This window comes from Phalacrocorax carbo, chromosome 3 (assembly GCF_963921805.1).
Source record: "Phalacrocorax carbo chromosome 3, bPhaCar2.1, whole genome shotgun sequence".
NCBI lineage: Eukaryota > Metazoa > Chordata > Aves > Suliformes > Phalacrocoracidae > Phalacrocorax > Phalacrocorax carbo.
Genome location: NC_087515.1, coordinates 76,071,579 through 76,077,578, shown reverse-complemented (window position 1 = coordinate 76,077,578; position 6,000 = coordinate 76,071,579).

Sequence of the window (6,000 nt, the reverse complement as noted above, 5' to 3'; positions counted from 1 at the left end):
ATATCGGGATTGTTTTAGTCAAAATGAGGAATCTGTCTCTTTTTTTTGCAAAACTAGTTTCCCATTGTATTCCTTGAGGGGGAGCTCCAGTTAATGAAAACGACTCAGAGTGAAATCCACTGAAGAAAAAGCCTACAAAGTAAAGGAATATTTTCTAGAGATGCTAATAAGCCAATTGGTGGAACGAACCTCTCACTTGTATGTAACAAGCTTAATTTTGTAGCTGATACACTGTTTTTCCAGCTGTACCCCTTCAATTAGTACACAGTAAAGTTTAGTAACAGGATTTCTGTGTCATCTTCAGGGGAGTACAGTGGTCCAACCTACTCCTGTGCTCTCAGCTCATGCTCCTTGTGTGCACAGAATTTCTCAGACTCTCACATCCCACAGCAAATATATTACTTTTTGGTAAGTTCCCAGCTACTCTCCAGGGAATAAAAGTTTCCATTAAGTTACATTTAAAAAATAATATTATGATACACAAAGAGAAATCAGTTAAATCTTTTATATTTTAAGGAATGTTATTCATCTCAGCATTTGAGAAAAAGGTACAAAAGTATTGCAAATTCTGTAAGGAGTATTAACCCCAGTCTTTTTGAAGTAGTACTGCACTTTAAGCTGCAGGTTCAGAGGTTCTCATAGTAAGGTAGAATCTTCCAGCTGCAATTTTTCTTCCTGGAAAACCTTTCTCTTTTACTGAGATTGACCGCCCACATTTTTTGTTTGCTTTTCTACTTTAAGGTTCATTGTAACATGGAATTGTAATTGCACTCTAAGAGTTAACTGATACAAAATTGCTGACATCCAAGATTATTAAAAAAATCCTTACTGCCTTTGAAATAGAAATAGATTACCCTCACAGAGGTGCCTGGGCATCTATTTTGTCTTTTATGTTTAGGAACAGGCTAATTTGCTAAAAATTGAAACCTCAGGGACTCCCATGCTTTTTATCCTGTCTTTCAAAATAAAATAAAAAAATTCCTAGTATTTGAATAAGAAAGCCATGAACCATCATAACATTGACGTGCCTCTACATCCTCTGCAATACAACAGGAACAGCAAGTATTTAAATAATGTTACGGCCTTCGTTAGTCACATGGTAACTGTAATACTGTTTTGGATAGGCTTTAAGCATCAATGAGCTTCAGTAAAGCTTGAAATAAACTAATCTTTATTTGTTGAAGATATACCCATTCCTATGTGAATAAAAGCAACAAGATTAATTTACCTTATGACAACCTGAATATGCTGTATTACTCTTCTATCTGTTTTCACTTGCTTTCCATATACAAGCATAAGGGAGTTGTGCAGTGATAAGATGGTCAGTAGTCTAAAGGTGTGCTTTGCCACCATTTTTCCACTGTGGAGCATATAGTCACATAGTCATTGTTCACTGCGATGAGGAAGGCTTTATCATGAAGGGCAGAGGAAGGTTGCTGGGCTGAAATAGGCCAGACTTACAGGACTACCGAGCATCATGAATCTTGCCTCTCAGGCAAGTGTGCCGAAAATGAGGAGCAAAAGAAAAGCAAAATGCTCATTTGCCTATGCACAAATCAAAAGCTATCCACCTGCTCAAAGGGAGCCTTTTATAGGCACCATGTATACCTGGGGCAGCAGTTTCCAACTCTTACTGGATTCATGAAGTTCATCATGGAGCAAACTGCCCCCTACTACAGCAAGGACTTCTCCTCTGGGCTCGCTCCTTCCTGCCAACCAAAGCTCAGCAGGAACAGAAGCTACTGCCTGAAGGAGAACAGCTCACCATCAGCTGCTTGCTGCAATAGTGGCAATGTTCACTGCCAAGGACTTGCAAGTGCTTTGAATGCAGCTGTTTCCTTTCAGAAAGTGAGTCTTGGTGATAATCAGTGCTGTCACTTGTACCCATGCAGCTAAGGCACAGCATACGCTCCAAATGTGATGGATATTGCCAGTGTGACAAGAAGAGGAACAGCACAATGTTAACTGAAAACCTTGAAGACAGCCTTGTGTAGACTTTATAGCCCCAGACTGATCTGTAGCTGTCTGGGCTTGATGCTTTGCATTGAGTAATAAATAGCAGCATATTTCTAGGCTTTATTTGTGTCTCAGTAAAGTGCTGAGGCTCATGAGCCAGGACAAAGTGGCTCACACAGGTCTGTGAACATGCCTGTTATTGAATGAAGGTAGCCTTATTGCTGCTTATCCCAGTTTTTTAGGACAAGATGGTTCCACCAAGGGATTCTTGCTTTTCCATCTCCAAAGCAGCTCCTTCCATTAACTCTGTCATCTGTTTTATGTTGAACTACTCTTAATTGTAAAGAGGCTCCTGGTGTTCCCTTTGGGCATGGCCAACAGACTCTCGTTTCTGGAGTGTGGGAGGCAGCTGAGATCTCTCTACTGCATCGTTAGGGAATATAAAGTGGCAAAGGTACAGTCAGCAAAAATGAAGGAATAACCCATTTGGCTTAGACCTGAGAAAAAAAGGCTGAGAACGTCCTTAGTTGTGTATATGACGTACATCTTAAGCATATTCTAGCTTTTCTGTATGCTTCATGTCCTGGTATTATAGGCTACTTATATATACATATATCTTATAAATAAGGTGTCTGGAGAGTGCTTGTTGCCACAAATCGCTGCTTTGCTATGAGGAGTGCTAGCAATATGGACCATGGTAAGGCAGTGCTCTAGACTAAAACATGACCTGGAGTAGACTACTAAGAGAGAATCTAAATATTACTTACTTACAGAATCTAAATATAATTAAGTATAAATGTGTAATGGTTTATTATTTCCTTAAACTGTGTTTAAATGGTACTTAGTCTGTATTAGTTGTTTTTAATATTTTCTTATATGACTTTTTCTGTTTTCGGCCCTTTACGTCGCACAAGGATAGGGTGTTGCCTGTAAAGGATGTATCTTGCTGAACCTGGTGCTCTCCCACATTTGTCAGTGTTTCCTGGCATCAGTTATTTCCTTGATGAACAACTCAGAAATTATAAATTGCTTGTCTAGCTTGCTCTATAACTATCATCCTAAGTAGGTGTGTGATCCAACTCTTGAAGACTTCATTATCAGTAACCTAAACCTTTTTGTGATGACCATGAACCTCTCTGAGACTTTTCATTTGACTACTAGGCTGTAATCAATGGCAAATTAGTCTTCTCCAACCTCAAAATCCTGACTGTCTTGCATGCAGGTTATTGGAAAAGTAACAAGAGCTCCATTGAAAGTACCAAGTTTTAATGAAAGATCTTGACAGCCATGCCCTCGAGAGCAGTTATGCTGGGGATACATTTTGCAGGCCTCGGACTTTTCTTTCCACAACTACAACAGAATGGAAAAGTTTCCTGACAACTCTCTATAAGTAAAAATGCAAAATGATTCAGTGATGATGGCATTACAGTTCTTGCAATGCAAAGCTAGACCCAGTCGGGTCCTGACTGTCTCCAGTGAACGCTGGAAGATAGAATAGTATGTTAATGCTGACTAAGTGCTCACACTGGTAGGGCTGGCTACAGCATCCAGAAATCTGTGAGCTTTTATCCTATGATAAATATGCAGCATGGACAAGATTTCAGCTTCATTTCCATTGTTCTTGATAACCCCACCTATGAGACCTGTGAGCACCATCAGTCCCAGAGTGTACCTAGGATCTGGCCCTACCTCCTTGGTATTTCACTGACTTTGATGAAAAAGGTCTCTGTGTACAGTTCTCACTGCACAGTTAATAAAAATCTCTGGACCATGAATTCCTGTGTGTATGTAGAGCCCAATAATAGTAGAAATCAATAAACAATAAACCTAGCAATTGGGAATCTAGATCACTTGCAAACAAACATAAATCAAATGGAAACAAAAGGCAGCAGGCAGAGCTGACTTGTTCCTTTTCGCTGCAGATGTATGGTTCATTAGGCACACTGTACAAATTAGGTATAAATGTGCAAATATGAAAAATGTAAACATTTCTTTGCTTTTACTTGCAGTGTAAACCTATATTCTATCTGTGGTTAGTACTTTCCTCATGAAAATGAGCACTGGTCATATCACAAAAGAATTCTAAAAATATTTTAGCTGTTTTTTCCATGTGTTGTGATTGCTGCCAATATTCAGAATTAGCTATTAGCATGCTGTTCAAAGATGAGCAGAAACAGCTGTTTACATCACAGTACATATAATAGAGTGGAACCATTTAGCTTGATTTTCCTGATACTTCTGGATTTGGTGTTGTGGTTCAGGTAGATGATGCCTGTCTATTCAGACAGGATTCATTCAATAAAAACCCATTTATTTTTCAGAATATATGTGTAACTTCCTTGATAGTATATGTTAGTCATTTCTTCCCAGACCCAGTTTGCAAGATTACTTATGTTATAGCTCAAACTGGAACACTTCTGGTTTTGTGGGTTTTCGTTACTGTGGTTTTTAATGCAAATCTCTATGTTACAAAAGCCTTTTTTGTTTGTTTGTTTGTTAGAGTAAAAACATTTTGACCAGCTCTACTGTTGATTTTTGTCAATATTAGATTTTGGTATCATTTTATCCAGATATTTGTACCTTTACTCCTATATGTCCCACAGTTCAGTCCACAGAATGTTTTCCAGATTTTCTCCTTCATTCTTTTCATTAAGAAAGAAAATGTAAGGATAGATCCCAAAACTGCAACTGCTAAAATGTTATTGATGTATCAGAGCAATACTTTGCATTCTGCATGTTCTTTTGCTGAATAACTGTATTCTGTTCTCCAGATTTCCCTTCATTCATGGTTTGTCATATATCACCTTGCTCGTTGCTTTGGTTCAAGTTACCTGCTTTAAATGGCACAATAATGACAAAGTCATCTTTGCTTGGGAGGAGCCATAAAGCTTTTGGTATCTGACAGAATTTTCAAGTTCTTAGTTGCAGATATGAAAACTTTATATATTTATTCTTTAATTTCCCCAACTACTGATGTGGTGGTAGAGTTACCATAGAAAGAAACTTCACTGCATTTGCAATTATACATGGAAAAGAAGCCTGGTGGAAAAGAAGCACCAATGGAGTTTCTCTTGACCCTGGCACTCTTTCAATATGATTTTTCTAAAGCATTGATCACTGTGACTGAGACTACAAGAATATGTTCTTAAATTCTTAAAGTAGAATTGCCTGCAGAGGAGATCATGACACTCATGTGGTTTATGGCATGCTACCTTGGGGAAGACAGATGTGTTTGATAGGCAGGTGACTGAAAAGTTGCCATTGGTAAAACAAGCTGGTAAGTACTAAAGTTGGGTTTACTACAAAGTTAGTAAATCTTCAGCTAAAAATTTAAAACTGTTATCATCTCCTTTCAGAGATATGAGTTGTCCGAGTCACACCCACTAGCTAAATCAGTGCTATTGACTAGAGCCGGTTGTAATCTGGGACCTGTAAGAACAGAAAGCAGAAGGTATCGGTGATCGATCATTATCTCTTTCCTATCCCTTTTCCAAAGTAACAGAAATACTCCTGTGTACTTTTTGTGGTGACACTTTCTGACCTAATGTGACATTTTGACCTTTCAACCATATGTCTGTTTGACCTTATGAACTTTTCAGGTTATAATATTTCACCATCTGGTTCCAATCCATTTACACAAACATAAGCCTTCTGTTGCTGCTTTATCCACCAGTTTCTTGAGGAAAAAAAAATATCTATGCATCTATAGATTCACAGAGAAATGCACACACTCGTAGACACACACAAATTTCATTGAGGAGGTATACTTTGCTGTAAGTTCATTCAACACAGTCCCACAGCCTCTGTGAGTAGATCAAGATGCTGACAGAGGTAATGGTTTGACTTTTAGAGATTGCATATCTAAGTTGTTTTGCACATAATTACCTAATGTGGCAAGGGTGCAGAACAGGTGCCTTCTCTCATGTGGCATCTGCTACCTTATCAGGCTGAAGCTAAGCTACTGAAGCTTCAAGGCATTTTACAGTTTGGTAAAAGTCCAGCAACTCGAAATGTCAAGGGAAAAAACATTCCTAAAGCTTATCT